The sequence below is a fragment of the Dipodomys ordii genome, unplaced genomic scaffold, assembly GCF_000151885.1.
Source record: "Dipodomys ordii isolate 6190 unplaced genomic scaffold, Dord_2.0 Scaffold1, whole genome shotgun sequence".
NCBI classification, from domain to species: Eukaryota; Metazoa; Chordata; class Mammalia; order Rodentia; family Heteromyidae; genus Dipodomys; species Dipodomys ordii.
The window spans coordinates 224,056-247,571 of NW_012267217.1; positions in this window are offsets into that span (position 1 = coordinate 224,056).

Consider the following 23,516-nt stretch of genomic DNA (forward strand, 5'->3'; position numbering starts at 1 on the left):
GATAGTTTTCAAATATAACATCATACAACAAGCACATTTACTTACCCATGAACTATCTTTTTTAAGTAAAATTTCAATATATTTATCATTCTGCAACCAAAACAATAGACAGATCTCAATGACTTCAGGGATAGCTTTAAAATATAGATCTAGGAAGAAATTGTGGTTTAGGTTTCTTTTCCTATACCAATTCTCTGACCTGCAAATTTCCTAATTTGATAAATATACAGAGATACTGTCAAGAAAAATTCTATTCTGGAAATGCAAAATAATTAAAGAGGAAAACATATGCAGTAGGTCTACACTTAACCAAGCTTTCTTTTTGTTTGTTTGTTTTGGTTGGTCATGGGACTTGAAATCTGGGCCTGGGTGCTGTCTTTAGCTCTTCAGTTCAAGGCTAGTGCTCTACCACTTGAGCCGCAGAGCCACTTCTGGTTTTCTGGTAGTTAATTGGAGATAAGAGTCTCATGGACTTTTCTGCCCAGGCTGGCTTTGAACTGTGATCCTCAGATCTCAGCCTCCTGAGTAGCTAGGATTACAGGTATGAACCACAAGCACTGGCCAACCAATCTTTCTATACAGTTTCCCAAATTGAAATGTAAATAAATACAATATTAATTCTAAATAAATGGTGAAATTCAAGTATGCATATTTCAACCTTTAGCACAAATGCTACAAATAAAGTATAGCAAACAAAAAAAAAGAAAACATAGAGGAAACAAAAGTAAGATTAAAAAATATGTTAATCCCCAGAAAAACTAGGTAAAGAAGAATATAATTTATTTAAAATTTTATGGCAAAGTAAAGAACATAGGAAAATGATGGGAATATCACAATATACCAGTAATGAAAATAAACATAAAGGGACTACATGTTACAATAAAATAATCAAATTACTATGTTGTACTTAAAAAGATATGTTATAGACCAAAATGCAAAGTATGTGTGTTTGTTTCTGTGTGTCTGTGTGTGTGTATGACAGAGAGACAGACAGAGGGAGAGACAGAGAGAGAGACAGAGAGAGAGAAAAGGAAAAAGAGAGGGAGAAGTAGAGAGAGAAAGTGAAATGGAAAGACAAAGAAACAGAAAGTTTTAGGTGTAAATTAAAATTTAAAGAAACTTCCTTATATGTGTTCTTTTTTATTTTTTATTTTAGTGTAAAGATGCTGTACAGTGGGGTTACAGTTACATGAGTAAGGTAATGAATATATTTCTTGCCAGCATTGTTACCCCCTCCTTTGTTTTATGCTACTATCCCTTCCCTTCCCCCCTCTCCTCCCCCCAGAAGTTGTAAAGTTCATCTCCAACATAGTATCTTGTTAGTATCATTGTTTCAATGGGCTATCCTGTGTCCTGGTTTGAGCAGTTTGTTATTCCCCTTCCCCTCCTCAAATTAGATAAATGTATGTACAAGATCCAGGACACCAAAATCAAATACAGTAACAACAGGTGATATATCATAGGGGGAAAACATTCAAAAGAAACAAAAGAAAATTGCATAGTACATTAAAAACAATAACAACAAAGAAAAACCTCTTGTGTCTATAGCTTGGGGTTCATTTCATTTAGCATCACCATATATGGTCATATTTACATAGCTTTTGACCTTTTTTTCTGCTCATCTGATAAGATTATCCTACACATATACTAATTATTGTGAACAAGGGAAACCATAGAAACTATAATTGGGGGGGGGGTTCTGGCTTACTTCACTTAATATGATTTTTACCAAGTCTTTCCATTTCCTAACTGGGTGGTGTCATTCTTTCTGTTGGAGGCTTGGAATTCCATTCCACACACACACACACACACACACACACACACACACACACACACACACACACACATACACACACACACATTTTCTTGATCCATTCATCTACAGAGGGGCATCTGGGTTGGTTCCATATCTTAACTATGGTGAATAATGCTGCAATAAACATAGTTGTGTTGGTAGCCTTAGTATGGTTTTGTTTGTGATCATGTGGGTAAATGCCCAAAAGTGGGATTGCTGGGTCATAGGAGAGCTCTATGTGGAGTCTTTTGAGGAGCCTACATACTGCTTTCAGTATGGTTGAACAAGTTTATACTCCCACCAACAATGCAATAAGGTTCCCTTTTGGCCACATCCCCACCATCATTTGTTGTTATTAGATCTCTTGATTACAGCCATTCTATCTATAATGAGGTGTAATCTCAATGTTGTTTTGATTTGCATTTCTTTTATGACCAGAGAAGTTGAGTGTCTCTTCATGTTTCTATTGGTCATTCTTAAGACAAAGTCTCTGTGAAGTAGAAAGAGTAACATTTCATATTGACAAATGGTTTGATTGAGTATTAAGGCTTCATAATGACAAATGCACAGTATTCTATTATACATAAAGCAAAACAAGGCAAAAATTTAGAAGTAAAATAAACAACATCACAGTCAATAAAAGATCATAACATTCAACTCTAGGAAATAAAAACAAGTCACCAAAAGGAAACAAACAAATATGGATGACATTGATGATATGAGTAAGATTATCTATCACTTTGTATTAATTTGCATTTAAAGAGCATGATGCTGAAAATCTTCATAGCTTTTTAATTGAACATGGAATGTTTTTCAGTATTTCAGTTCATAGATTGGACTGCGAAATATGATTCAGTACAATTGACATATTTGAAACTTGAATATAATCAAAATATATCATGTGAAAATTTTTAGGTAGCTTAGAACAATGCTTAGGGGAAAATACATGGTAAAAATACTTAACAAGTTGGAGAAGAAAAGATTGAAAAATCGATGATTTAATTTTCTACTGTAAAAAGCTGACTCGAGTTCTTTGAAATAAGTCCAAAGGACTAAAAAGCTAGGAAATATTTTTATTTCTTTACTATTTAATTCAATTCATTTCTTGATAAATTTTGCAATTTACTGGCCCGTGGTTAATTTAGTAATTTGTTGATTAGTATCTAAACAAGGTACAATATTCTAGATATATTATTATTATCTTGTAATTTAATTCTGTGATAAAAATGTTTTATGAGATTTCAATATTCGCAATTCTAATGAGATTTATTTTATGGCTCATATGAATTCATCTGACTGAATATTTATTGTAAGTACAGCAGCTGTGAGATGCAGTGAACTATACTTCAAATTTAACAAAATGATGCGAATGTTATTCAATTGATCTATATGCTTTCTTTTTTTTCTATCCACCTGTTTTATTTCAAATGCATAGAGATATTTGATATAATCTTTTTGATAAGAGCAAATTCATGAAAGGTGATACAACAACTGGGAAATTATGAACCAAAAATATTCATGAAGCAAAAATATAAACAAAATTTTATGAATAAATGAACAATAAAGGAATCAATATAATTATAAACAACTCAGAAAATGAGACTAATAAGGGAATCTTTTTTGTCAACTTCAACAAATAATTTAAGATGAAGTAAAATTGTTCTTAACAGACGCAATTATTCAAGTCTATGAAAAATATTAAATAAAATAGCTGAGTATCTAAGAATATGATTGATTTCCTTGTCAGAAGTTTCCTCATCAAAACCAGTAACATCATGTTAAGATATTTTGAGTAATAGCCATTTAAAAATAGAGACTAGAGTCAAGTGTGTTGGCCAATGTGGATTACATAACAAGATCTTGCCTCAAAAAAACAAAAGAAAAAGTAAAAGTAAAAACTTTAGAAATGCTTTCAAGCTCTCAATATGAATATAGAAATATACTTACTAAGGACATATTTCCCAAGCAAGAAGCAGTGACTTGTTTCAGATATATTTAAATGTATGTTTTACTGTAACCAACTGAATGTTAAAAAATTCTCCACATAGATAAGTTTTATGCTTTTCAGAAAGTGGCAGAGAAATGAACCTAGGGCTTAGGACAATGTCTTCCGATTGCAAACTCTGCACTGACCCACAGGCACACACCACCTGGGACTTTGTAGAGATGCAAATTTGTAGCATCCATCCATGAAATATTGAACTTGTAATTCAGGGATTTGGACTTAGTAAATTGTATTTTATGAAGCAGTCCATAGCAATAAAAGGACTAAGTTGGAAAGCCATTGGTTTAAGGTATTTCAGTGCTTCCTCTTGGGGGGACCTAAATGTCAAATTTTGTCAAGGATATTGAACATGATAGTGCTGCATTAACATGAAAACCTTAACATGTTTTAAAAGGTTGAACATGAAAAGGGAGATTAAAAAAAAATCACCTGTTAACCTGGAACTGAAGTGCTATAGAAAGAGATCACTGTATTTCCAGCTGAATGAAGTATTCAGGACTACACAAGTTTCTTAGAAGTGCCTTAGAAAAATTTCCAATTAAAATAACTTAGAATGAAATAATCTGCCTGAGAGATACTTCAAGTCTTTCTCGAAAGAGTTACTTAATCATTTAAAATGTGTAAAACCAAAGAATTCAGTTAAAATATTAATGTTTAAAATATTCCTTCTTTGGATTTTGAACTCTTCTGAACCCTTTGTAGGACTGGCTGGTGATGTTGGTTTGGATTTTCGAATTAATTGAATAGATACAATAGACGCTACCACATGAAGAAGCTACAACATGAAGAATTCTAATGATTTATTGCAATTCTAAACTCACAGAATTATTCTTGGATCTTTTCATGTCTTATGAATTTATTAAGTTTAATTAAAGCTCTCAAATGCCCAAGTATAAATATCTGTATTAATTAAAATTCAGTCATGACAGCCTAGCATCATTGGGACCAAAATGCTCCTGAGATAATTATAGTAGATTATTTCAAGTCTGAGCATTTCCACGATTTCTTTGTTTTGCCAAAATCTAGTTATTAAGATTTATCTTGTCTTCTCATTCTTTTCAATAAATTTTACATTCTTGGGCATTTCCTAAATGACTAGCTAAAACACTTCTTATAGTCCTCCAAAGAACTTATTCACTATAAATAAAACTGCTTTGACTTTTGTTTTGATTAACATGCATTATAAGGAGAGTTCATTGTAACATTTCAGTGAGTGCATTCAATATATGCCAATCAATTGTGAATACCCATCCTTACCTACATTCTCTTTTCCTTTCTTCTTCCCTGCCTTCTTTCCTCTCTTCTTATACAAATCCAAGAGATTTTCTTTTACTAACTTCATTCTTGCTAACAATCATTTTTATACTATCTTATCTTCTTCCACCCTCTACTTTGATTTACAGTCTATCCTCTGGCAATAAAATATTTTTTGAAGTCATATAATAATCATAACACAAACAGCAGAAAAGTTTTACAGAAATTGGTATAAAATAGACAAGATATTTCTGATATTGTTAGTGTACCAGCACAAACTCTCATTTAAATATTTGTGCAATATCCTGTAGTAACTGAATTGGCAGTAACATCTTAATTTCATGTGTAAACTAATGAGCAATAAAGATTGAAATAAAAATATCTTTTGTATTGTGCTTGCAAATATTTAATCCTTAAATAAAAGTTTGAAAATTTAAACACTATCTACAAAAAAAATAAACATACCAATGTCTCAGGACAGAAAAGTTACAATAATAAGTACACCAAAATAGCTTATTCCTCTGTCAAGTCTGATGTAGTTTCTCAATCAAATGGCAGCTCTTTTCATAAAATGAGTTTGAAATCCAGGCTGCTCTGTGTGTGTGCGTGTGTGTGTGTGTGTGTGTGTGTGTGTGTGTGTGTCTGTATGCTCTCTATGAACCATTTTGCTAAAGGTTCTACCCTATTTTCTTTTCCCAGCTTTGTGGTGGTTAATTAGAGATAAGAGTTTCATTGGACTTTCCAGTCCAGGCTGGCTTTGAACTAAAGTCCTTAGATTTCAGCCTCTTAAAGTAGGATTACAGGCACGACCCAACAACATCTGATAGAAGTCCAGGTTCTTTAAGTCACCTGGGACTCTCATCCTGTAGTCTTAAGGCCTGTGAATATATGAATCTATCTAGCGTAAAAATGGTGGTAGTTTGAATAACGACATCCCTGCCAAATTTACTGTTGAGATAGCACCCATATTCTTTCTTCCACTGTCTAGAAATCATGCAAAGAGATTCATGGTAAATTGGAAAATTAAAAAATAATAACTATGTGTTGAAGATGAGAAAGGATATGGGTTTGTTTTGATTTGTTTATTCTTGAGACATGGTCATAGTATATAGCCCAGCCTAACCTTGAAATGGTCATCTTCTTGCTTCAAGCTGCCAAATGATGGGATTATTGATGAACCACAACCTGCTCAGCTGGGGAAACCATTGCATTTTTGAAGCATTAAACAGTCTCTGCTACAGTCACTTTCAAGTAATTTAAAACATGGCTAATCAATGCTTTTCAGAAAGGTTAATTTATAGAGGCAAACCAAAGTTCCATAATTTAATCCCCTCCCAGCATAATTAATGAGACTGCTGAAATTATTTTCATAAAGAGGAATTGCAAAAAGAAATTCTGTAATAGCACATCAAATCATAATCCTGAAACACAGGCCTGTGTGTCTATGGGAATTGTTGTCATTTCTATGATACTGAGGTCTTTTGAATAAAGGAACATGTGTTTCTATATATCTTTAATCCAAATTCAGATCTTCTCATCAGAAGGATGTGATTATTGTCTCTATGACTCCAATTATCTCTCTTAGGTACATACATTCAAAAAATGCATAAGTTCTAGATTCAGATATTCCAAACATACAATCTTACTGAAAGCTGCTTATTAATTTTATAGCTTACTAATTGTGTGTGACTTTAGGCAGGTCTCTTAATCCTTTTCAGATCTCACTTTGGAAGGAGAGTGTTTCTGCTTTGAAGATATTGAGGATTACCTGAGATAATTCTGTCAACTTTGTGACCCAGAAGAAACAAATTATAAGTAGTAACTATGTTTGAGTTTCTATCTCCAGGTCTGATCTCTCTCCTGAACTTGTGTCCTATTTTTTCAACTTCTTACTAGCTACTTTCATCTTTTCTTACTTTATTTTCCTATAAATAGTAAGTATTTCTTCCAACTTTAAGATAACTAGATTCTACAATTTTGAAAACAAAGTCTCTAGCATTTACTTCTGCTTTCAAAACAATGTCACAACTGGACCCTCATTATATCTCATGAACAATGTCAACATAGCATGTATACTTCAACATCATTAGGAAGTTTCTACAATATTGCTTTTAAAAGCTTAATTTGTAGTCTGTAATGGCATCTTGTAAACTAAGTGGCTTTGGAAACACTACTATTTTAAGAATCCTATTTCTTATTTATCCAAAATAGAAATTGTTCATTCAATATATGCCTTCTTCTATGATGCATTCTTTTATTCTTTTCCTAATAGCTCATCCTGTATTTTTATTGATAAGCAATACAATTTATTCACATTATCACTGCACACTTTGAAGTCAGTAAATCAAAACCATATTGGCTTGTTTTATCTCTGGAATACTAAGGCAGCATGAAAGTTTCCCCCTATTGTCTTTACTTCTTATCTTTCATTAAAGTTTAAATACACAGATTATAAAATTACACACAAAATCAATATTCAACATTGGAGAATTGAGTGACTTCTATGGAACACTATTCTGTACTGCTCCATTCTATGATATGTGTTTGTGGATCTTACATGCTGTTCAATACACAGGCAAAAACATTTCATGGCTCCCTTGCAGAAAATATAATTGACCAATTTAAAATAGTTGTCCTGTACATGTCTTTACTATTCAAATATTTTCTATTGATATATTATAAACATAAAACTGGAAATGACTTCAATATTGGATTTTCATGCAACATTTGAAAAGTTCATGGAAAATTAAATACCATTATTAATTGGAAGGAACTGCATAAGTCATCTTAAAGGTGATAGTTTTTTTTTAAGCAAGGGATTGTTATGATTGATATACTCTGCATTCAAATCCCTTATTACCCTGCCCTTAGGATTGAGTTGAAGAACTGACTTTCCTTTCATGGTCTGGTTAGGCTTCATGAAAAAAAGCACCAGCAGCAAGTAAGATCTTGCACTAAAGTAAAAGGTGAAGAGACCTTTAATTCCTCCCTCCTCCCACCTTGTGTGAGGATTGCCAGTGGTTGTGTTTTCTTGCCCACAGCCGCTAAGACAGGTCAGGGGGTCTCTACCACAGGAACAGCTTTATCTGCCTCCTTGTTACTGCTCTGTGCATGGCACCTTTATAGAGGGTAAAACATTTCACGACCTTTTGTTGATTTCTCTTTATATTACTAACAGATTATAAAACACAATCCCCACTAAATTTCACTAAGCTTTATTTGATTACTCCTTTCTCAAGAATCCTTTTCTTATTCAGAGCGATTTATTCAGCACATAGTGCTGGTTACAGTCTCAGGAAATGATCCACTACATTGAGAGTCCAGGAACAAGCTCATCATAGATTTGAAGTGGGAAAGCTATTGTCATAATACAGATAATGCTGGGACTTTCTGGGCTCCATAATAATGAGTACCTACTTTTCAACCTAGCCATGCAAATAGTAAAGAAGATTAGGGAGAGGTGGATAAATTGTGCTGGATGCTTTTTAGTTGCATCTATGAAATAATTGATATTAACATTGTCAGTCAGTTTTTACCACATAATACATCACACACATTTAGAAATTTAATCAATTTCTATGTAACAGTTCTCAAACTGCTATTATTATCTAGGTTCTGAATTGGTATAGAATTATTTCCTATAGTTTTCTATTATCAAAACAGCCCACAATCAAGAATCTGTGTCATAGGATATACCTGTTAAAAGGAAATCCAAAGTAATATTGTGAAGAGGAGAGACACAAGAAATGGTAAGGAAATTGAGAATACTTTTGCCACTTGATTAATTCAAAAATTTGCCTGATAGGTCTTTCTGAGAGGCTTACCATTTAAATTAGTTCAATGAGTTATAATCTTTGTCTTCCCAAGTGATCAGATAATCCAGAAATACCAGTTGCACATTAAGGATTATCCTAAAGTATGTCAGACCATGAGTCATTTCTGTCTGCATTTCTTTAAGGCTAAAAAGTCCTTCCTGGTAAGTATGAAGTTATATTTTATTCATTATTCTTTGTTACTTTTTGATTCATTAAAATACAGCAAAGTAAATAGGTCTCAGAAAGTTTATACCAGTATTAATTTAGATAACAGCCAAATATAAAAAGCTTTTTTCAAATGTTTTATCCATCTACATTAATATCTGTATATCTCCATATCTTATATAATATCCTGTATTCTCATTATATGTACATGTATAGTGTGTATCTATTTGTTTGTATCTATTACCACAGGGATTATATCACAATGACTTCAGCTTTCATCCTCTGGGAAGAGAAGACAATCTTCTGCTGAATTTTCTGTCATTTTCCCATCTAAGACTTGTCTGTTTCTATGTGGTGCCATTGAACTTGATTTACTATCCCTTGTGTTTCTTCTGGGAATTAGATCTTTAAGGTTTTTTGTTTGTTTGTTTGTTTTTTGTTGTTGTTGTTGTTTTGGGTCCGGTTGTGGGGCCTGAACTTTGGGCCTGGGCGCTGTCCCTCAGCTCTTCAGCTCAAGGCTAGCGCTCTACCACTTGAGCTACAGCGCCACTTCCGGCCACCTGGAGGAATTTCAATACAAAACCTCAAACTCTATTACAAAGCCACAGTACTCAAAACAATTTGGTACTGACACAAGAACATGCCTAAGGACAATGGAATAGATTTGAAGACCCAGAAATGAACCCATAAATTTATGACCACCTAATCTTTGACAAGGAAGCCAAAATTTCAGATGGAAGAAAGACAGACTCTTCAATAAATGGTGTTAGAAGAATTGGCTAAACGTATGTAGAAAACTAAACTTAGATCCTTATATATCACCCTGCATCAGAATCAACTCCAAATGGATCAAAGACCTGAAGGTAAAAGCAGATACCTTAAATTTTTCACAAGAAGAAATAGGAGAAACACTAGGGCTTGACAAATGTCGAAACTTTCTTAATAAAGATCCAGAATAACAACAAATCAAAGAAAGGCTGGATAAATGGGACTGCATTAAACTGCACAGCTTCTACATGGCAAAGGACATAGTTAGCAAAATATAGTGAAATCCCACAACCTGGGAGAAGAACTTCACTACCCATTCAAAAGACAAGGGTCTCATAGCTAAAATATACCAACAGCACAAGAAATTAAACTCCCCCAAAACAAATGCCCAAAGAAACAACTACCCCATTAAAAAGTGGGCTAAAGACCTTAAGAGAGACCTCTTTGAAGAGGAAATACAAATGGCCAAGAGATACATAAAGAACTGCCCACATCTCTGGCTATAAAAGAAATGCAAATCAAAATAAGATTGAGATTCAACCTCACCCCAGTTAGAATGGCCATAATCAAGGGATGTGACCAAAAGGAAACAATGCAATAGCATTGTTAATGGGAGTGTAAACTTGTTCAACCACTTTGGAAAGCAGTATGGAGGTTCCTCAAAATACTACACATAGAGCTCCCCTATGACCCAGCAATCCCACTTCTGGGAATTTACCCAACTGACCAGAAACAAGGCCACACTAATGCCACCATTTTGGTGATGTTCATTGCAGCATTATTTACCATAGCCAAGATATGGAATCAATCCAAATGCCTCTTAGTAGACGAATGGATCAAGAAAATGTGGTATATATACACAATGGAATTCTATGCTTCCATCAGAAAGAATAGCATTGTTTCATTTATAAGAAAATGGAAAGACTTAGAAAAACTTATTTAAATGAAGTAAGCCAGACCCAAAGAAAATCAGTCGTATGATTTCCCTCATTTGCAAGAACTAGAATATGAATATGATATTCTTAACAGGGGATCTCAACAACCCCAACTGCTTTAGTGCAAAGGACTTTATATAATGGAGTGTATTAAGATGAACTACAACTTGAGGAAACAAGAGGTTCTCATTAGACTCTGTATATAGTTCATTCTTTTTTACTGTTGTTTTTTCTTTCTTTCTTCATTTCTCTTAGTTTTTTTGTACTTCATGTTTTGCTCACTTGACACTATGTTGTATATGAACATTACAACTTAGTGGGGGAGGCGGGGGGGAGGTAAGTGGGAGAAAAAGAGGGATGGGGTAACAATGATTAAAAACAAATGTATATATATATTTTTGGGGGGGTCCGGTCGTGGGGTCTGAACTCTGGGCCTGGGTGCTGTCCCTCAGCTCTTCAAGGCTAGCGCTCTACCAGTTGAGCCACAACACCACTTCCGGCTTTTTTTTCTGCTTATGTGGTACTGAGGACTCGAACCCAGAGCCTCATGCATGCAAGGCAAGTGCTTTACCACTGAGCCACCTTCCCAGCCCCAAATGTATATTTTTGTGTTTCTTTTGTATGTTCTTCCCCCATGGAATAACCCCTGTTTTCACTGTATTTGATTCCAGTGCCCTACATCTTGTATACACATTTTTCTAATTTGCGGAAGGGAATTAACAAAATGCTAACATAATGTTACAGAGTGACCTATTGTAACAATGAGATGTACAAAAAAACTATGTTGAAAACAAACTTTACAACTTTTTTGGGGGAGAGGGAGGAGGTGGGGAGGTGGAGAGTGAAGAAATGGTAGGGGAAAACAAAGGAGGATGTAACAAAGCTCGATAGTAAATGTTCTCCTTCCTTTACTCATGTAACTGTAACCCTTATGTACAGTATCTTTACAAAATATATGTATATATATATATTTAGAATGCACTTATTGCTCTACCTATGTAAATGTAATCCTCCAGCTCATCACTTTTTCAATTAAAAAGCTACAAAAATCACACAGTACATTAAAAACAACAAAAGGGCTGGGAAGGTGACTGAGTTGGTAGAGCACTTGCCTTGCATGCATGAGGCCTTGAGTTCGATTCCTCAACACTGCATAAGCAAAAAAAGCTGGAAGTGGCGCTGTGGCTCAAGTGGTAGAGTGCTATCCTTGAGCTGAAGAGCTGAGGGACAGTGCCCAGGCCCAGAGATCAGGCCCCACAGCAGGTCCCCAAAAAAAAAAAACACAAAAAAAACAACAACAACAAAGAAGAAGAAAAGAAGCAAACTGAAATAATGCCAACAGTGTAAAATGGGAAAAAAGAATGTACTTAAGTTGTAGCAGTCTTATGCACAATTATGTGTTGTTGTTTTCCTATCCTGGCCTTTGTCAGTTTTTTCAAGGGCCTAAAGCATCTCCCAATTTGTAGAAATGCTGGATCTGTAGTACTCCCCAGATACTCTGCAGTTTTTCATAAAAGTCTAAGTAATTCCTCAGTGCCATGTAAGTCAAATTAAAGGTGACATTGTCACCTATACAACTACAACGAGTCAGGCACATAATTAAAAGCATCACAAAGTCAAAAAAAAATAAAACATGATTCTAAGATTTCAGTCTTCTGAGTATCTAGATTACAGGTCTCAAATTGCAGAGCTTGGCTATATTTGCATTTTAATAACACAAATCTGACATTCTTATATGAAATTCATTTTCTCATTATTCATATCAATCATTAAAAGATATTTTTATAATGGGGCTGGGAAGGTAGCTCAGTGGTAGAGCGCTTGCCTTGCATGCCTGAGGCCCTGGGTTCAATTCCTCAGCACCACATAAGCAAAAAGAAAAAAGCAGGAAGTGGCACTGTGGCTCAAGTGGTAGAGTGCTAGTCTTGAGCTGAAGAGCTGAAGGACAGCGCCCAGGCCCAGAGTTCAGGCCCCACAACTGGACCCCCCCCCCATAAAAAGAAAGATTCTTATAAAAACATATATAAAACTGACTCTTTGGGGAACACTAAAGATGATTTGAAATCAATATAACCTTACTATTTAAATATTTCTATATTCTTTTCCATATATGTACCTTGTTAAGCAGCATGGTTTCAAGGAGTCACCAAAGTACAGTAATATAACATCTCTCTGCTCATACTTGTCCAAAACCCAGACAGAAACTGAAAAACTAAGACATTGTCACGAAAGCTCTTTTTTCTTCTATTTCAAATAATAGACATTCACCTTAGCAAATCTCAGTGATGCTTATGTTTTATAACCATGGACATTGGAGAAGAGATTTACTTGTTTGTATTTCCATTTAGCCAATTATATTTTTTTAAAAAAACATTGAGTGAAAAATCACTGTACCAGAAGAAAATATTATGTTGGCGGTAGAATTGGCGGAACTATGACTAAGATGCAGAAGAAAAAGATGCCGAAAGAAAAATGCTTTTTGCATTTGGCAAAGAAAAATAGTAACAAGCAAACATAGTGCAGAGTAACTATTCACAGTTTGCCAATGTTGGTATATATTAATGGAGAGCTGAAATTAAAAATCTCTCAGATATGTGATAAATTAATATTTTAAAACTGTTTTACTTAGCAATTAACATGATTAGTCAATGTAGCCAAACAAAAAACAAATTTCTCTAAATATATTCCTTCAAACACTAATTCATTAAAATATGAACAGTAGACAAGAATATAAAGCATGTCTTATCTGTTAGAGGAGGGGAAAGGTAAATTGAGAAGGGGAAGGACAGTGAATTTGATTGAAATATTGTATGCATATGTATGAAAATAGAACAATGAATCTTGCTGTCATTGGTTTGGTCAGTGGGGTGGGGGAAGGGAGGCATAAGATACTGATAGAGGGTAGGAATCTCATCAAAGTATATTGCATGCATATGTGAACATGTCAGAATGAAAACTTCTCATGCAAGTAATTGAGACTAATAAAAATGAGGGATAAAAACAACACTAAAGGGAAATTTAATGTTGAGCGATTAGGAAAAATAATGATAATTACTCTGGCAGTGGCACTAGCAAGATGTCAGAATAGGAATTTTTAAGCATTCATCTGCACACAGAGACATCAATTTGAGCAATCATTTTTGCACAAAAATATCTTCAGAAGGGCAAAATCTAAGGGAGAGTCATAGAAACCTGGATATCACAAAGAAATAAAAAATAATAATGGAGATGATAATAAAAGAACAGCCTCTTGTTATCTGTGCTCTATTATTGACTACAAGCATGAATCCTGAAGAGCTCCGGTATCATCCGCATAGTGTAGAGAGTATTAGGAGCCCAGCTTCGCCATGGACAGCATCACTGAACCGTGACATCTTTCCGGAGTCCATGGACCCAGACAAAATTGTGAGATACAGACACACACAGCTAATCCCTGACATTATGTGGAATTGACTTGCAATCTTTATCCTTGAAATGAGAGTGAAACGCATTCAGTAAGTTGTACTTTGAATTTTTCTCGTTTCCTGGGCTAGGAATATGAAAGCCCACATTCCATGCTGGGTGGTGGAAGGGACCTTTACTTCCCTGCCAATTTTTAGACCGGAGATCAGACTACAGATCACAAGGGGAAACAAGGGGAAACTGTACTGCTAGGCTGCGATGTTCAGTCGGTTAGGTGCATTAGATGTAATTTTACAGTCTATTTTCACTTCACCATGACTATACAGGATATAAGCCATCTAAAAATCAAGAAGCATCCACATATATATTTATATATATGGAATAATATTTAATTTTTAAAAGTTAAGAAAGTAATAACACTGGACTAACTTTTTTAATTGAATTTTATTTTGTTGTAAAGGTGCTGTACAGAGGAGTTACAGGTACATAAGTAAGGTAATGAGTACATTTCTTGTCAAACATTGTTACCCACTCCATTTTTCTCCCACTATCCCTCCCCCCCTCAATCCCCCCTTGGGAAGTTGTAAAGTTCAGTGCCAATTTCACTCTTGTACCATTGTTGCATTGGATCACCTTTTGTCCTTGTTTCACCATTTTGTTATTCCCCTTCCCTTTCCCAAATCAGATAAATGTATATACAAGGTGCAGGGTACAGAATCCAAAACACTGTCTACCAAGGATAAATCAAAGGGAAAAAGAGAAAAAATAAAGTAGAAAGAAATAACTTGATACAGTACATTGACAACAAGGTCAACAACAACAAAAAAAATACCTCTTTTTTTTCAATATCTTGGAGTCCATTTCGATTAGCATCATTTTATATGGTCACATGTACATAGCTATTGAGCTATTGTGATCTTCTGCTAGGACAATCCTAGAGATACTAATTATTACAAATGAGGGAAAGCATACAGCCAATGTTTCCTTGGCACTGGCTTACTTCACTTAATATGATTTTACCAAGTCTTCATTTCCTTACAAATGGGGCAATGTCATTCTTTCTGATGGAAGCATAGAATTCCACTGTGTATCTATACCACCTTTTCTTGATCCATCCATCTATTGAGGGACATCTGGGTGGTCCTCTATGGTAAATAATACTGCAATGAACATAGTTGTGCTGGTAGATTTAGTATTGCTTGTGATCATTTGGGTAAATGCTCAGGAGTAGGATTCCTGGATCATAGGGGAGTTCAACGTTTAGTCTTTTCAGGAACCTCCATATTGCTTTCCAGAGTGGTTTAACCATTTTACATTCCAAACAATAGTGTAGTAGTAATCCTTTTGAGCCACATCCTCACCAGCCTCTGTTATTATTTGTTTTCTTGATAATGGCCATCCTAACTGGGGTAAGGTGGAATCTCAATGTGGTTTTGATTTACATTTCTTTTATGGCTAGCTATGTTGAACATTTCTTCATGTGTCTATTGGCCACTCTTATTTCCTACTCCAGAGACATCTCTTTTAAATTTTTATCTTATTAATTCATGTGTTTCTACACTATGTTATTTGTTTTTTTTCTGCTATATTGTTCAACCCATGGCTCTCTTTTCAATTTCTCCCTCTTCTTGCCTTTATATTCTTTATTTTCTTTCTTTAACTATCATTTTGTTTTGTTTGTTTGCCAGTTCTTGGGTGTGAATTCAAGGCCTGGGCACCGTCCCTGAGCCTCAAGGTTAGCTCTCTACCACTTGAGCCACAGAACCACTTCTAGCTTTTTCTGTGTATGTGGAACTGAGGAATTGAACCCAGGGCTTCATGCATGCTAGGTGAGCACTCTACCAGTAAACCACTTTCTCAGCCCCTCAACTATCTTTCATTATGAAAATGTTTTACTTGCTTTATTTTTTATTTTTAGTTAGGTTTTTTGTATTACTTGTATTATATTACTGTATGTTTTATATTATTATGCCCCATGTTTTCCCTAGAGTTGTAGCTTTAGCTAAAGAGCATATTTCCAAGACATTAAATGGGTTCAATGACTTACTGCCTGTGGACCTTCTTATTCCATGTTCTATGATATTAATACCATCCAAGAACCTTGTTGCAGTCTGAGCTTGAGTGCTCTCTCTCATGGTGGGACTATCCTTTCTCTTATTCCAATACTGTATTTACTTCCCATTCAATTCTCACATTAACTTTTCTTAAATGTACTGTATTGTATTTTCCATCAAAAGTTGATTTTGATGGAATTTTTTCAGATTTACTCATATGCCACTCTTTAAGACACAGAGTTCAAGTTTCCATTTAAGTTCCACTTCTATATTGCATAGCTTTTAGGGAATATATATTACTTTATATTCTGAATAAATAACATTTTCTAAACATATTGAGTGTAGAATTCAAATTTTCTAACACAGTATTTAAGAATTTCAAAAAATGTCACTCAAATGTTAACCTAATGCTATGTCTAAGAGTTCAAATTTTCTCATTCCTTATATTCCAAATATTAGCAAATATTGGGGTATAATTTTCTAAAATTCATTCAGTTGCTAGTGCATAGGTAATATATGACTCATTTATGGTATTTTTTTCAGAAATTACTAACATTTAAAAATAGTCTCTGAATTCTCTGGAAGAAACTTTTGCTTTGTATGTGTTCAGTTTTGTTTGTTTATAATCAACAAGTTCTTTCATATTAAAAACTTTCTTCATTATTTAAATATAATTTTTCCTGAATACATATGTACTCAGTTCAAAGTTGTATATTTTATCTGTTTAAGTGTTTGAAATCAGACTTGTAAAAAGATATCAAACACCAAAACAGATGAGTAAGAGATAATTGTGTGAAGAACAATCAAAGATAATTGAGATTCTTCTGGGGCCATGTATAACTAAAATTATAATTGCAACAAAACTCTTGCTGTCTTCTTATGGTTGATCCTGGTATTTTCATAGACAAAATTTAGTCTGATATCAAGTGCTAAAAGGAATATATCATGTAAACCCTTTTCTCAGGGTCATTGGATTTGATAATGAACAATATCATCATCCATGAAATGGAAACTATTTTTTAAATGCATAGCATGCTTTAAAAAGGAAATCTTCCATTATCAGACTATCATGTTCAATTTGGTTTTGAAAAGGAAGTTTTAAACTTTCTCTGGTAAAAACACATGTCCTTTGTTATCTAACTTAAAACATAAGTATATCTTAAAGCCTATAACAATTAATTTTTGTATGGTCTTTTGACTATCAATGTAATTTGGAATATGTAATTTTTGGCAGGGTCTCAACAGCATTTAGTTCAAGATCATGCCCCTTGCCAACTGAGTCATAAGTGGTTTGTAGTCCAAAAATGAAGATGGGAAGTCTAAAATTCTAAATCTTGATTTTAATAGATTTGCTATTTCACTTCGTATAGTTAATAATATGATAAAGTTTGTTTATCTGAGTATCTGAGAGTAGGGACACATTTTATTACATCAAACTGTTTTATATTTATATAGAGTAATGAAAATGAATTTCTATTATAATCTGAATTTCTATTATAATCACAGGAAATATGCTTAATAGTAATATTTCGCTATTAACTCCAAATTGATGCACTCTTAATTTTCAGTACTGAAATTTGAACTCAAGAACAATCATTTGCTCAGTGCTACCAGCCAGTTTTTTAGATGATTAGTTTGGAAATGGAGTCTTGCAAAATTTTCTGCTCAGATTGAATTCAAAAGGTCTCAGATCTCAGTCTGAGTAGCTAGGACAACAGGTGTAATCTACCAGCATCCAGCCTTAAACTTAAAATTATTTTAGGGTACTTCAACTATAATTGTTGACTCCTAATTTAGAGGTGATATGGGTATATTATCAGTAATTGACTAATATTTTTAGTTCAAATCAACACTACATAATAATTGAAAGAATTATAGTGGCCCACTGAGTTACTTGTTACTAGCTCTGTAACTATTTGCATACATTGTCATATATTAGAGAACCAGTATGAAAAATATGACTAACCATAGAGCACCTAGTAGAAGTTGTGCCTATTAAGACCTTGTGCTACTTGTATATTAATAAAGTTTGTCTAAACTAATGTTTTCTCATAAATATGATGTGTATATGACAGTAAAGTTTTCCATGAATGGTTTATAGTCTCCTCAATTCTCAAAAACTGCTGTTGCTTTTCTTTTATTCATATTGCTTTGGTTCTCTTCCAATTTTCCTTAACTGGTCACTATTCCTTGTTGATTTCAGAAAGGATATATTTTTTCCTTCCATCTTGATCACTCTCAAAATCCAGTGGGAGCTACAACTCATGCTAATTTCAAGAGATGTCCAGTCAAAGTTAGAACAATGACAAAGCAAAGTAAGATAATTTTCACTGAATTTCTTTCAAGAATTATGATAACCCTTGCTAAACATAACTGTGTCTGTCTGATTTTTATTCCTTTTACTTCTTGCTAAACAAAAATTTATCTGTATGTCGATTTTTATTCCTTTTTACTTCTAACAGAACTTTTAAAAACCTGCAGTGTACTTTCCCTCAGTCTAATCATGATGTTCATAGGCATTTGACTGTGAAAACTTGATAGCGCTCCAAATGAACAACAATAAATAAATAACAAGTTTTTGATGCTTTATGTTGTAACATGAAAGCTTTGTCTACCCAAAGCTTTGTCTACCCTGGTGTCTGATGGTAGCAGATAGCAGATGTGGTGTATCTTCATCAATGGTTGATGAAAAGCAATTGAATGAAAATAAAAACAAGCCTTCCTCAGTGGCTTCTTGTAAAAGCTATTTTTTTCTGTTGTTACCTGAACAGGTGAATTAGCAGATATGAGCTGCATACATATGTATTGGCTGTTCCCTAAAGAAGATAAAGTTGGGCCATTTAATCAGTACTTCCTTTCATACAACCATATTGTCAATTTGGAACACTGGGTGGTAAAACAATCTCTGCTGTATTACTAGGTACTTTATTAACTACCAATTTTCTTTTCTCTGAGAAATATGTTGAATTATTCAAGATCTATAAAATAAAAGCAATTTGCCTCATGATTTGGGCTGCCAAATGTGGCTTTCTAAGTTAGCAAGACACTAAAAATAATTTTGCCTCCTGGTATAATTTAGAACCAGCAAAGATTATGATCATCAGCAACAGCAACAACCACAAAGTGAATTCCTAATATTAACACTACTTAAAATCTAAGCAGACATAAAATATCTAATATAAAGCTATTGTTTGAAGAAGGAAAATGACTTTTTCTAGTGTCCAGAATTAAAAAGTATGTGAAGATTTTTTTTCACTGACATTTTTTAAGTAGATGACCTGAAAGATATTCCAAGTGTTATATTTAGCAGTTAAGGACTTGAAGTACTTTTGCTTACACCTATGTGATAAACTGATACCAGCTAAACTAAACATTCCTAAATATAAGTTAACTAAGAAAATAAATTCTGGGCATAGTTCAAGAATCTTTCTGCTGGAAGGTGTAAGAATTCTCAGTGAGTTCAAGATGGAAGAATTTGATAGAATTTAGAAGTCCCTTTCAGTTGACTGATATACGTACTTTAATACCTGGGATAATTTTTTTGTAATTTCCTAAGATAGCATTTTAGTGTAACAAGGTAAAATTGTGCCAGTTGTTTAATGAATGTTGAATGAAATCCTCTTCCCCTGCCTCTCCAATCTTCAGCTTGAATTCAGGGCCTGGGCATTGTCCTTGGGCTTTTGTGCTCAAGGCTAGCACTCTACCACTTGAACCATAGTTCCTCTCCTTGCTTTTTAGGTAGTTAACTGGAGATAAAAGTCTCAGGGACTTTCCTGATCAGGCTGCCTTTGAAACAGGATCCTTAGATTTGAGGCTACTGAATACCTTGGATTATAGACTTAGTCACTGGCTAACAGCTGGAATCTGTTTTAAAAAACATTATTTTTATTATTGTTAAATAGTTAAGCTTTGGTTCCGCATATCATTTATGAGTACCAAGCATCAATGTTACTTCTTCCGTCATTCTCCCCATAACTCCCAACTCCACTCATGCCCTCAAATTATCTTATTCCATTTTCATGTATGATTTTGAATGTGATGGTTGTGATGAAGAATGTAAAGTTAGAAAGCATCTAAATGAACAGAAAGCTGTTCTCCTGTTTTACAAAGCACACTGTGCACTTTATTGTGATATTGATTTCAATTTTATTCTATATCACAATGTTTAAATATCTTTAAAGTGTTTTTCCTTCTTTTAACATTTAAAAACGTTGACTGCTAATATACTTTTTTGTTTTTTAAAAATATATTAACTTTAAAGGTGCTGAACAAGGGGGTTACAGTTACATGAGTAAAGGAATGAGTACATTTCTTTTTAAGCTGTTACCCCCTCCCTCGTTTTCTCCTGCTTAACCTGCCCCACTCCTCTCCTCTACCAAGTTGTAAAGTTCATTTCCAACATAGTGTCTTGTGAGTATTATTGTTGCATTAGTTCACCATTTATCCTGTTGTTTCTAACTTTCCCTTTCCTTTCCACTGATCAGATGAACTTAGATACAAGAAAAAGAGTACAGAAAATTAATAAAACAGAAAAAACAGACATTTCATTTACTTTACTTGTTATTAACAATCATGTTTATTCCTATGCTATAACATAACTCGTTTTTAACGGTAATATGCATTATAAACATGCTTTGGAAATTCATATCATACAAAATACTTTATGCAGTAAAGGGCAAAACCTATTCCAATTAAACCTTTAAATGACATCATTTGAAATTACTTAACATTTGGAGAACTATAACAACAAAGAAACCTATTTATTATCTTGAAGGGGTTAACAATGAATAATTTTAAAATAGTGAGTATTCTCTTATGAAGGCTAAATTTGATTTTTTTTCTTACAATGGTCTGCTGGCTGAAATCAGAAAGGTATACCAAAGGACTTTAACAATCTGGACATTTATAAGAATTATTTACTTATGAGTGGCTGACCCTATTCCTTAGTTAACATTCTATTGATTGAATCTATACATATAGTAGTTTAGAGCCGAGTAATGCTGCATTGTATGTCTCATTTATCTCCTTTATAAACATTAAAGTGAATGAATTATTTTCAGTTTGTTAACATAAATAATTTATTTTAAATACTGGAAAATGACTGGAAATTTCTTATACATTTAGTAATACATTTCTATACTTAAAACATGCAGGTAAATGAAAGAAGGAAAAGTGCAGATTAATGTGTTCTATCAATTAATAACATCATTAACCTAAGAACTTTAATAAGTGAGAGATATATCTATTTTTGTTTTTTTATTCTGGTACTGGGCTTTGAAATTAAAGCTTCTCATTTGCTCAAATTTCTTGCTCAGTGAGCACTTCTCCACTTGAGGGATAATTCTATCCTAGCCCTTTCCTAATTAATTTTTTGAGATGGAGTCTTAACAGGTGTCCTTGAAGAAACTATGGTTTGAAATGTTCCATGTGTAAAACACTATTGTTAATAAAGACTTGTTTTGCATTTATAATCATGATAATTTTCTATTATTTTCCCTTTTTTATAAAATATGAATGGGATGTAGTCAAGAAAATAGGAATGACAACCAAATAAGATTTTCTCTAATATCTATTGGAAAAAAATCACCTCAATTAAGATTCCTATTAGGTAAAACCAAAGACTGTGGAGGGTATTTTGCTGTTTGCTGTCTAATTGACCTGCATCCCTGACTTTAGATTCTTTTTCTATGCATTTTTTATTGTGAAAATACTGTACAGAGGGGTTACAATTACGTAGGCAAGATAATGAGTACATTTCTTCTGCTATACCACTTGAGCCACAGCTCCACTTCCGGCTTTATTCTTTTTGCTTATATGGTGCTGAGGAATCGAACCCAGGGCCTCAGGCTTGCAAGGCAAGCACTTTACAACTGAGCCACCTTCCCAGCCCCAGTACATTTCTTATAAAGCATTGTATCCTCCTCCGTTTTTCCCCTACCCATCCCTTCTCATCTGCACCACCCAACCCAAACCCCTTCCCCCCCACCAAAGTTGTGAAGTTCATTTTTGACATAACGACTTGTACATCTCATTGTTGCAATGGGTCCACCTGTATCCCTAGTTAAACAATTTGTTTTTCCCCTTCCCCTCCACAAATTATACCAACATCAAATACAGTGAAAGCAGGGGTAATACCGTGGGGGAGGGACATACAAAGCAGCAAAGAAATCATCTTATAAAAATGTTAGAAACAATCACATGGAAGAAAAAAAAACATTTGAATACATATCTTAGGGTTCATTTCCTTAACATCAACTTACCTGACCTTTTCGACTTGACTCAGACATATACCAGTTATTGCAAATAAGAGAAACCATGGGACCTATGTTTCTTTGGGCCTGGCTTACTCCACTTAATATAATTTTTTCCAAATCTTTTCATTTGCTAACAAATGGGGCAATGTCATTCTTTCTGATGGAGGCATAGAATTCCATTGTGTATATATACCATATTTTCTTGATCCATTCATCTACTGAAGGGCATCCCGCCTATATCTTAGCTATGGTAAATAATGCTACAATAAGCATAGTCATGCTGGTAGATTTAGTGTGGTCTTGTTTGTGAACATTTGGGTAAATGCCCAAATGTGGAATTGCTGGGTCATAGGGGAGCTCTATGTGCAGTCTTTTGAGGAACCTCCATACTACTTTCCAAAGTGGTTGAACAAGTTTACACTCCCACCAACAATGCAGTAAGGTTCCCTTCTGTCCACATCCCCTCCAGCATCTGTTGTTATTAGAGTTCTTGATTATACATTCTAACTAGGGTGAGGTGGTAGCTCAATGTTGTTTTGATTTGCATTTCTTTTATGGCTAGTAAGGTTGAGCATTTCTTCATATGTCTATTGGCCATCCTTCTTTCCTCTTCAGAGAAGTTTCTCTTTAAGTCTTGAGCCCACTTATTTATTGGGCTGTTGTTTCTTTGAAGATTTGTTGTTGGGAGATTTAATTTTTTAAGTTCCAGGTATATTTTAAATATGAGACCCTTGTCCTTTGTATGGCTAATGAAGATATTCTCCCAATCTGTGCGCTTTCTATTGATCTTGCTACCTATGTCCTTTGCCATGGAGAAGCTCTGCAATTTCATGCAATCCCATTTGTCCAACCTTTCTTTGACTTGTTGTGTTTCTGGGTCTCTATTAAGAAAAATTTGGCCTGTGCCAAGGAGACCTAGGGTTTCTCCTATTCCATCCTGTAAGGTTTTCGGAGTGTCTGCTTTGACTCCGAGGTCTTTGATCCATTTGGAGTTGATTATGGTGCAGGGTGATATATAAGGATCTAGCTTTAGTTTTCTAAATGTAGTTAACCAATTTTGCCAGCACCA